Below are 12,337 nucleotides of genomic sequence, written 5' to 3'. Positions count from 1 at the left end.
GTTATGTTATCACTCCAATCCCTAAATGATCTAGGGTGAGTTGCCTGAATGACTACCAAACATACTTATGTTTGTAGCTATGAAATGTCTGGAGAAACTTGTATTGTGATTTATCAACAATAACATCCCCGATACACTGGACTCTCTGCAGTTTGCATATCAAATAGGCCTGTGGACAATGCAGTAACTCTTGTTTTATACACTGATCTCCAGCACCTGGAAACACACAACACTTACATTCATATAGTATGTTGTTTTTAGACTCAGCTTTTAGTTGTTTTCAGCTCAGCTTTTAAATGTGTCTGTGTAGACATCAGCCAATTGCATGGCACAGGCCTTCAGAAGAAATATTTGAAAATATTTGATTTTTAATATTGATCATTTTGATATTTGATATTTGATTCAGGCTTGAAATTTGACTCTGATGTGCAGCATATTGTTAAAACATTATTCAGAATCCTAACCAGGTCTACTGCAAGTGATCACATTACTCCTATCTTGGAGTCCTTGCACATGGCTTCCTGTCAGGTTTTGTGTTGACTTTAAATCTTCATGATCATCTATAAGGCTCTGTGTGGTTTGGCACCTCAGTACCTCAGTACTATCGTCCTACTCCCCACCTCCCAACCTTTGCTCTTTTAATTCTCATCTCCTATCTGTGCCCTAATCCCATCTACACTCTGTGGGTGACAGGGTCTTCTCCTGTATTGCCCCAAAACTCTGGAACCCTATCTCAAAGGATATCAGAGAGTCACCTTCCCTAAACTCTTTCAAATCTAGACTCAAAACCTTCTTCTTTAGAAGGGCCTTTACTTAACTGGTTTTGTTATTTATGCTCCTACTGTATCCAGTACCCCCATATACTATCTCCTCTCATTGTGTATTTTCAGTGTGAATATCTTGTGTATTTTTTAATTTTGTTGTCATTTTGTAAAATGCTTTGAGAAGCCACCTTTAAAGGCACTTTATAAAATAAGGTTTCTTTTTATTTATCTGAAAATTTCTAAGATCTACAATTCTTTTCATACTGTCCAATATCTTTCTGTTTTTTTCTAGTGTCACTTGTAGTCAATTAGGTAGAGGCAAATGAGGCAAAAGTTGCCTCCTTACAGCATTTCTTATTGGTGATATTATGTATGAAAAAGATTGCAGAATATTAACAAATCCTGTTCAAAATGTGAAAAAAACTTTTTAAACAAATGAATTCAGTTTAAATGAATCTGAATACTACATTCTTCATACATATATATATATATAAAGCTCATTGAGACAACGGAAAATAAACATTCATCTTCTTGTAAAATGCATGAATGGCACCTGAAAACCAAATGCAGGAAGCACCTGAAATGGAAAGTTAATCATGTTTGATAGAAAGTTCAATTGACACCTGACACCACATTTCAGGAAGTTTGTGTTATTATCAAGATACTGTAAGAGAAAAAAATGGTAAGAGAAAATAAATGCCTTGAATTTTAATTCTTAATTCTTAAAATGTTTTATGTTTATAAATGATTTTGTTTTATATTTTTGATTTACTCTTCTAAAAGGTTATGAAAACAGAAGAGAGATTTAGAAAATAAATCTCCCCTGTGACTTGCAAGGTGTCCATCAACTTTCAGACCATTATCAGTAAGAAAAGAACCTATACTCCTTTGATACATCAGCTGTGTCATTAAAGTTCTGAGCATGGTGACCTGACAAGTGCATGCCTCAAAATCTGTTTGTGTAGTTTTCATTTTTGGTGGGCAATGTGCTGATTCTTATTTGGATTGGTATAAAAAAAGCTAAACAAAAAAAACATACATGAATAATATAGACATGTCTTGAAAAAAACATAAAGCAGTGTTATGCATGGTATTCCTGAACCTATAAAAATATAATATTACATTACAGTATGTCTGACAGTGTAGCTACTGTAGGCATCCTCTCACGAGGCACCAATAAATGTAGGGGTTTTGTGCATTTACTGGGACAATTATTAATTGTAGCAGTAAGTCACAAAATGATTCTTTGATGGCTATTAGAAGACCAACCTTGCGGGATAACTCAGCATGCACACACAGGGTACTATTACATGAGAATACATTTATTAATACATAAAATGTGCATATAAACATAACAGATCTTATCGTGAGGGTTAGCAGAATACAAGAGGATATATATTTAATCACGAAGAGTTACAAACCAAGAGGAACACACATTCAGTGTATAATTCATTTAGACAGTTTCGTAAATGAACTTGGTTACAACTTCTACACTAGATACTCAAAAGCAAATACATCACTCATAGGAATTAAATTGATATCAACTCAGGTTGAGGTAACAATGGAATTCTCGAGCTGTAATGCAGAATGTTGAATACTCATCCAATCTGTGGGGATTCAGATCTCCCGTGGGCACAAAGAAACAGCGGCAGGCTTGTTGCTGTGTCCAATCGGCGTTCTCTGTCCCGGTGCCAAGCAGTGGCCGGTGCGGCTGGTGGTGTGGAAGAAGGAGGGAGAGATTTCTGCTGCGATGCGCTGCTGATGCTCTCTTAAGACCGGCTAGTTAGTTCTGGCTTACTAGCAGAGTTTGTGCACATGAGGAAAGTGACTGCGGATTTAAACAGGTCACACTCTTTAGACAGGAAGAAGACCGGTTCGTTCCTGATGTAGCGCTAGTTCTGAATACTGATTTCAGCTGTCCACAGTTCCGACCGTAGTTCACTTGTTGATCAGGTGAGCGTTCGCAGTGGGTTCATGAGGCTTGCTGCTGGGTTTACCTCGGGTGGATCCTTTGGTTACGCACTGGCGACCTCCGTTCTCCACTCTTAGAACAGAGTAAAGTCCTGGTACTCGGACACACTGGCCGTTATGTGGTTGTCCGAGTTGAGTCTGAGGATGTCCAGGAGGAGCTGAGTCGAGAATGTCCAGGAAGCGCTGAGTCTGAGAATGTTTAGGAGGCGCACTGAGGAAGCCCTGTGCTGCCTGTTTTACTTGGAGGAACTACGGTCGTTCATTGGTTGAAAGTTTTGTGGGCATCAGAGACCCACGTGGGGTTACCCTGCCCTAACAGTTTCTGATTGGCTGATGATGAGCAACAATGCACTCTGACCTTAAAGTAGTAAACAACTAGGGATGACTCTCCCTTGGAATCTCCCAGACAATAAGGCACCAGAGATGGCCATTTATTAGGGTGGCTGATGTGTCTCAGCTTTGGGAGTTGTTCAGGACACTCTATCAGCTAGAAAAACACCTTAAATGTGAACCAAATGGAATGGCCTCTCTGTATCAAGCACCACTGAGATGAGAGACAGAGGGACTGGCAAGAGAGCAGCAAAATTAATTCCTGTACTTTAATAAGTTTTGCCGCTACACTACTAAATAATGGAAAGTGCAAGTGCATTGCATACACATTTTACTTGTAACAGGACAATCCCAATTAATGTACATGTTTATATTACATTCAAATCCTGTATTCTGTTAAGATAAAAGCAAGTTATTTTAAAAATAAATCCTAGAGGGATTCCACTTAAATACACATTGATCTTTGAGCAACAATTCTAGTAATTCCACTGGCAAATACTTTATAAGAGGTGACCATAATTTAAGAAAAATATTTTGTTCCCCTTCAGAATAGTACCCTCTGTCATAATATTTCTAAAAAAGATCAACATCTATTCACTAGGGCAGTGTAGTGGCACAGTTGTTAGAATTGCTGCCTTTGCAGCTCTAGGGTGTTGAACAATGCCATCTGTGTGGAGTTTTTATGTTCTCCCTGTGTTTGTGTGGATATCCTCTAGGTGCTCCAGTGTCCTCCCACAGTCCACAAACATAATGATTGGGTAATTGGTCTTTGGGAAAATTGGCTCTTGTGTTAAGTGTGTGTGTATCTGTGTTTGTCTCTGTCTGCCCTGCAATGGATTGGTGTCCCATCCAGGGTGTGCCGTGCTTTGCTCCTGTTGCTTGCTGATATAGGCTCCAGATCTCCTACAACCCTGAATTAATGAATTTATTCATTAATTTTAACAGGTTTCTACACTTAACAATTTATCAGTCTGACATAATCTATCATAGCAACATAGTTCTGTTGCTATACTGTAGTTCAGTAGACTGATACTAAATATTCCAAACTGCACTTTAAATTAATTAAGAAACATAGCTACCTTCTCATCAAACATTGTATTATTTCAGCTGTGTACAGTAGATCTTCTCCACCTGTGTTCTGCTGCCAAAGCAATTTTAGCTTTGTCAACTCACATGTTCTAGTGTGATTGTCAAGCATCTGTGGTATTAATAGCACTGTAGCTATAGAAGTCCCTGTTTAATTAACACTTGAAATTTGAAATACCAATGTTATGGCATCTGTTATCTCGCCATATTCACTCTGTCCATGAAGACTTATTGTGTTTTTAAAATTTGTACTGAATCATAGATTTACAGTGTGCAGAATACAGTTCATAACAGTGGAAACTTTAATGATTTTTAAAATTAAACATTTCGATTTTAGAAAGGCTTTTTTGATGCATGGATAGGCAATAAAAAAAACAATTCTGTCATCAAAATTATTTTAAGACTTCATGGAAGTAAACATAACAAATATATGATTTTGTTAATTTTATGAATGCAGTAAACAGAAGATATAACCACAGTTCACACTAGTATAGACTGGCTATTATTTAACAACTGTCATAAAAACATGGTGGTCACTGATGATTCTTAAAGGCTGTCACCACCTAGTGACTAAGAGGCACTAGCCAGCACTGATGTCTTACAAGTGTTCACAACAACAAGATCAGTCAATAATACTGCAAAACTTTCAACAACACAGTGAAAGTCTGTGCTTGAGAATGTTTTAATTAACACAACAATCAAATTTATACCAGATGTTTTTAGTTATGTGCATGATGCAAAGTCTTTGTAACTCTGGTTCTGTGGCAATGAACATGGTTGTTTTGCAGAATGAACTGTGCCTCCCAGATTACACTAATAGGAATTGATTAAGAAATATATATATATATAATTTTTTCACAGCATTAGGCTGTGAGATTACCACATGTATCAATTTCTGACTGAAATTGAATGTAGGTAGCGTCTTTCTGGTCTAAACATACATTATCAGGCTTGGAAAGATTACTTGTCTGAATATAAGGATACGATAGAGTCTGCTAGATCCAGTTACAATTCTCACATAATTGAAAAAAATAACAATAACTACCCTAGATACCTTTTCTCCACCATTAGCCACCATCACCATTTTGCTAAAGCCAAACGCCCCACTGCATTGCCTGCCTCATCACAACTTTGCAACACATCCGGCATTACATTCTCATTCTCATTCTCCCTGCTTGCCTAACTTACTGGATCCCATCTCTCTATGTTAACTTCTCTCTTCTTGACTCTGCATCCATCAGTAAACTGGTTTTGCATATGAAACCCACCACCTGTATATTAGATCCCATTCCCACCACTTTATTTCAGCCTTGTTTCATTTCTTCCATACTGTACTCAATTAAATGAATCCTTGAGCATGGGTGTTGAACTAATGGTCCTCAAAACTGCTGTCATTACCCCTGTGCCAAAAAAGCCAAACATGGCACAGGACAATCTAAACAATTTTTGCCTCATCTCCAACTAAAGTTCTAAAATGCGCTGTTACAATTCAGTTAAATAACCACCTCATTGCAAATAACCTTTTCAAATCACTCCAGTTTCCAACAACTTCACAGCACAGAAACTGTCCTGGTCAAAGTCACTAATGATCTTCTAATAGCTTCTGATTCTGGTTCTCTTTCTATCCTCATTCTTCTTCAATCAAGTGTTGCTTTGGACACTGTTAACCATGATATCTTACTTTCTTGTCTTGAGACTGTGCTTAGAGTTTCTAATACTGCTGTCAAATGGTTCAGTCTTACCTTACTGATCACTGTCACTTTGTCTCTCTTGACGGATTTAGGTCTGAAATTGGACTCATTAAGTCTGGTATTCCTCAGAGCTCTGATGTGGCTGTCTCTATTTTATCTAACTGCATCTCTGACATAAAAACATGGATGACTCAAAATTTCCTTCATCTAAACTGTGACAAGACTGAAGTCATGCTTATTGGCACCCCCTATCAACTTTGTAAAGGCAATGCTGTAACCCTATACGTGGATGGCACTGTACTTGAACTTCAGTCTAAATTGAAAAACTTGGAGGTGATATTTAATTCAGGCTTGACATTCAACCCATATGTGCAAAATATTGTCAAAATATCTCTCTTTCACCTCAGAAATATTGGTACACTGCATCCTATGTTATCGCTAACTGTGGCTGAAAAGCTGATCTACACATTTGACTTCTCCTGAATTGAGTACTGTAACGCTCTACTCACCGGGGTTCTAAATCCACATTGAACAAACTCCAGTATGTTTAAAATTCGGCAGCCAGAATCCTGACCAGGTCTAGTGCAAGTGATCATATTACTCCTGTCTTAGAGTCTTTGGACTGGCTTCCTGTCAAATTTTGTGTCGACTTAAAATCCTCATGATCACCTATAAGGCTCTGTGTGGCTTGGCACCTCAGTACCTGTCTGAGCTACTATTGTCCTACTCCCCACCTCGCAATCTTTGCTCTTCTAATTCTTGTCTCCTGTCTGAGCCCTACGCCCATCTACACTATATGGGTGACAGGGCCTTCTCCTGTATTGCTACAAAACTCTGGAACTGTATCTCAAAGGATATCAGAGAGTCACCTTCACTAAACTCTTTCAAATCTAGACTCAAAACCTTCTTCTTTAGAAGAGCCTTTACTGAACTGGTTCTGTTCTTTATCACTCTGTTCCTACTGTATTCAGTACCCCCATCTACTGTCTCCTCTCATTGTTTATTCTCATTGCGCATATCTTATGTATTTTTATTGTATTGTTGTCATTCTGTAAAGTGCCAATTAATTCTACAATGAACCATTGCAAGTAACATGTTTAAGGTTAAACCAAGTTTAAGGATAATTTTGGCTTTTAATATATTTCTAGTAGAGGTGGTTTTGAATGCTGTTGAATCCCTTTAAAGGGAAAAAAAAACAGAACAATCACTGTAATCATGCTCAAGAAAGGTAAAATGGGAAGCTTTCAAACCAGAAAGATTTCAATCCACATTTATTAACAGGTAAATTACCTTTCTGCAAGAAATACGTTGTAGCAGTGATACTTTGTTAATAAACCAGTGAATAAGGTTTTGCTGTGGATCTCCGTGAGGCCCCTCTCTGTGATCTCAGCTACAAAATGACCTAGTGGTCTTTGTGTGTGGGAATGTGAGGTAGGTAAGTGTGTCTTATGGATAAAAATCTTGCCCAGTACTTCCCATGAAGGATGTCCACTGCTGGTGCCTGGATATCTAGGGGAAAGCCGTAGGTACATTTAGCTGATTATCTTAAAATCAGAGTTGTGATCAATCATCCAAAAGATGACCAACCAATCAGGGACCTGCAGGATGTGGAGATTCATCCACCTGGTGACATTTTAACCAATCACAACCAGAATTTTCCATTATAATTGGTGCACATTTCTTCTAACTTGCTTCTCTCCACTGAGTTTGGCTTGTTGACATCATGACTGGCTTGATGCCACAACTTGTCTAAGCTTTGGGACTTAAATGTTTTGCCTGAAGTGCCCAAAATAGAAAAAGCTCTACAGAAGACACAATTCTGCCCAAAGTTTAACCTGCAGCACAACCTTGCAACCAACTAGAGACCACAGTGCATTTTGCTTAATCACTACAGCAATACAGTTGGACTTCCTTTGAATGACTTTAAGTCTGAATATCTCACTATTTAGAAGTAGCCACTATGCCAGGAGCAAACTGAAGTTTTCTGCATTGGTGACCTGCCCAGACAAGAAGTCACAGCCCACTGACGAGTGCAAGGCTACAATAGAATTCTCTCTTTCTCTGTTTTGGCATTGAGCCAGCAGAGCATGGATTCTAAAATGCTTCGATGGACCATCAGCTGTTTCCTTATCCTTCTGCACTGGAGTTACAAATCCACAGTTGTGAATGATTATAGTTAAATGTTTAATAGTATTACTCAGTTGAGAATTTTATTGCTATCCTAACAAATTTATATCAATTTAATTAATCTAAGTAACAGTATTTACCTATGAGTCTACTAATATTGAGTAAGTTTAATACGATTGATTAATGACTTTAGTATAACCTATGGTAGACTAAATGTGTAATCCTTGTATTTATCTATGTTTCTTAATCTTGATGTGTGCTACATATACTTATAGAAAAAAGAAACACAACACTTCTGCACTCTGCTTGGAAGTATGACTCACTAAGACTAAGGAGATGATTGTGGATAATAGGAAACATCAGGGAGGAGGTCACACACCTATCTACATCAACGGGGCTGCAGTGAAGAAGGTCAGCAGTTTTAAGTTCTTGGGAGTTAACATCACAGAGGACTTAACCTGGTCTCACCACACCAACATCATGGTCAAAACAGCACAGCAGCGCCTATTGTATCTCTGCAAGCTAAAGAAGTTTGGCATGCCATCACATATCCAGACCAACTTCTACAGGTGCACTATTGAGAGTATCCTGACTGGCTGCATCACTGCCTGGTATGGGAGCTGCTCCGCTCTGGATCACAACATACTGCAGAATGTGGTGAAGTCAGCACAGCTCATTACCGGCTGTGAGCTACCAAACATCTAGGATATCAACTTAGCTAGATGTCTTAACAAGGCCAGGTCTATTCTCAAGGAACACAGTCAACCAAGTCATAAACTGTTTGATCTCCTACCATCTGGTAAATGGTATCGAAACATTCAATCAAAGACCAACAGATTACGGAACACATCCTACCTCCAGGCAATAAGACTGCTGAACAGACAAGCTACAGTTACCTTCAGCAACCACCCTAATGTTCTTTGTTAAATGGTCAGGTTACATGGACATACATTTTTGCATTGTATTTGGCACACTGCATATTGCATTATTTGGACATAATGATTTGCATGCACCCTGGATATGTAGCAGTTCTATTTATATTGACTTATTTTCTTCAATTTTCATTGCACTATTAATATGTTACCTTATTCTGAAACTTTTAATTTTGTGATTTTTATTTTTATCCCCCCCCCGGTCTTGCAGAAAAGACATTTCATTGCCAGCAATTACAGTCGCACACTGTATTGTTGTGCATTTGATAAATAAACTTTGATTGATTGATTGATCGGTCTGTTAAGAGGGCCTGATGCCAGCCTCTGTCTGGCCCAAGTCAGTCAGTTGTGACGTCTAGGAGGTGTGAGTAGAGGGCCTCTGACAGGTCGCCGTGCTCTAAGGCCAGTAGCATGGAGCCTCATTGTCCTATTACTGATGTAGGCATTGTGTCTGCCGGCAGTTTCAGCAGCAGTACTGGTGGCAAATCTGAAATGATCTCTCAGATGGACCAGTCTGATGTGTCGGTCCTGCTCTGGTGTGGTCACTCGAGGTCATTCGGTTCTTGGACAGTCATCTATCCTGCCCAAACCTTCTCTGCAGTCGGGACACAGTGGGGCAGCTTACTCCATGGTGTCTGGCAACGCTGGCACGCTTGCATGCAGCATGCCAATGCCCCTCTCCCTTGCTTCTGGTGACATTTGAGGCATTATGGAATGTACAGAAAACTGATTAAGTGTGGCCTTTTTCTTGCAGTGACCTAAGCTTTGAATTAGGGCCTTTTTAAAGGTGACCTGATCAGGTATTGTTCCACCTGGACCTTATTGGGTAAAAGTGCACCTAACGAGCTTTCGTGTGATTGGCAAGTTGCCTCACTGCACAAGCTGTACTGTGGGTCAGAGGGCTTAAAATGAATTGACAACTTTTCGTAGAGTACATAAGCTATAACTATAATGTTGCGTTTCTTTTTTCCATCAGTATATATAATAGTCAAAGTAAGAACACACGTACTGTTAAAATTAATAAATTGTGTCCATAAATTCACACAACCCTTACAAATCGATTATGAGCACAAGAACAATACCCTTTGGGTAAACATCAATAGTCAGATGGGCCATTTATGTGTGTGCCTGGTGTGGATATTTAGGATAATTATGGACAAGAAGACTGTGTATGGATGCAGAAAGAGCAGTATTTCTTCCAAATATGGTAAAAGTCTTGCAGTGTGTTGCGGTATGTAATTCACTGGCCAAAGATGATAGATGGGTGGCACTTGTAGTGTATTAGATGTTAGTGAAATTATTGCTTCATTAAATCTCTCTACTGTGCATGTTTAAATCTGCTTAATATGGAATATTAATATGGAATTTTACAAATAAAGGGAACGTTTCGTAGCTGAGCATAAAATAATGCATAATGTTTCTGAACATCATAAATTATATTAATTTAAGAATATAAATATACATACTGTATATGGCTGGTAGTGGTAGCTAAAAATAAAACCCACAAAGGTATTCATAAACATTTTATGCATCAAAATCTTTAACTCAGTCACTGTGGTTATTTTGGAAAAGGTTTGATATGCTCCTTCTGACTATATTATACTGTATAAAAAGCTACTGTAAATTTTTTAACCTTTTCAATGAATCCTTGCTGTCAATATAGCAGTACAAAATTTTTAGAATTTGCTTAATAGGGAATATTCATATGGAATAACATAACTAAAGAACTGAATTACAATATTAATTTAAGGATCTAAATATAATATACAGATGCAGCCATTCAAAGTGCGCGTTACAGACACGTACCGCAGGTGGCGTCGTGCAGTGTGACGCAAGATGACGCACGGCACCGCAGTACGTTATTGGTTGACCGACAGGGGCACTCGTGGTCCGTTGGTCTGTCGTAGAAAGACTTACAGTAAACGTCTTTGCTGTGCCCGTTGTAGATATTGAATTTTACCACTGAAGGGAAATCTTAGTAGCTGAGCATAAAAAGAATAGGAGCATACTGTAACGCGTGTGAAGGCCATAAACTATATTAATTTTGGAACATAAACATACAGTATATGGCTGGTCTCGGTACTTTAAAGAAAAAATACACACCAGTATTCCATTTCTCCCTAAACATTTTAAGCATCGAAGTCTTTAACTAAAGAGATACCGGAGTCAACAAGCATACTTTTAGAATTTGATTAAAAGGGAATATAATATGGAATCGCGTATCTAAAAAATTTAATAACGATACGATTATATTCATGTACTGTGACAGGGCTTTATAGGGCTGTTTCGCCTCTCTCTTCATGCGACTTCCCTTGTAGCCTACTGGTCTACGTGCCCGATTACCAACTCACGGGTTGTGTGTTCAAATCCAGCTAGTGCTGGACTCTTCTTTTAACAAACATTTCTTTGAAAAAATAGAATAGTGATATTATGGACAATCAATTGACTTTTATATTTCAAAATATCACAACATGATCGATTCTAAGTCATTTTTGATAACAATGAATAGTCACCTTCTTCCCTTCTGACAACGGTCCCTGCTTCTGCTTCCTGCTTCTATTGTGTGTGTGTGTAATAGAGTAAATTTTTGTAGAGAAATGGAGGCTGGACAGTATGCGATACAATATAAACATTTATATTGATTTAAATCGTGTTTTGATTTAAATCGCAAACGTGTGTTTAATTATATGTGTTTTTTTAATCATAATCAGGCTAATGCAACATAAATTGATACAGTATCTCTGTCTTCTAGGTATCTTAATAAACTTTCAGCATAGCTTTCTACCCGTTTAGATTTATATTTCTTGGGATTTTGGGATCAAACGTGGAAGGATTAGATTGTAATCGTTTTTATTTTTCAAATACGTTTTAGAAAAGTGTAATCTATACCTGCCCAGACTGTACGCCTTCCTAAACCCCGCCTTTCACTAGTGTCCTGCCCTTCCCCGCGCACCCCAGTCGGGCGCTCTTTGGCCTGTGCCCAGGACGAATGTATATTTTGATATTTACACCCGGCGCGGCACCGAGGGAGTGTCTGCATTTATAACTTAGTTTTTAAAATTAGTCAAGCAATATGAAGCATCTCCTTTTACTTTTAAGTCCCTTAGATACATTGAGCACAGCTTTCTCACCACTTAAGATTACTTTTTTGATACCATCCTTACACAAAGCAGAAACTTTCCGATGACATACGGTACAAGTGGAAAGATTACAGATTTTAATCGTCTTTAATTTTGTTACGTTATACGTTTTAGGAACGTTTCATCTAAACAAACACCACAAAACTATTCTCGATTGTATTTCTGAATGTTATGTTACACCTACAGTAGTTCACTGCTTTAAATACATCGAATTAAGAATGTTAGGTGTAGCACTTTAGATCTTTTTTTCTGAACCAGGGAAAATCTGATCATGTTTCTCTATAACAATAATAAAA

The sequence above is a fragment of the Atractosteus spatula genome, chromosome 9, assembly GCF_055471065.1.
Source record: "Atractosteus spatula isolate fAtrSpa1 chromosome 9, fAtrSpa1.hap1, whole genome shotgun sequence".
Lineage (NCBI taxonomy): Eukaryota > Metazoa > Chordata > Actinopteri > Semionotiformes > Lepisosteidae > Atractosteus > Atractosteus spatula.
Note: the sequence above shows the minus strand (reverse complement) of the source record.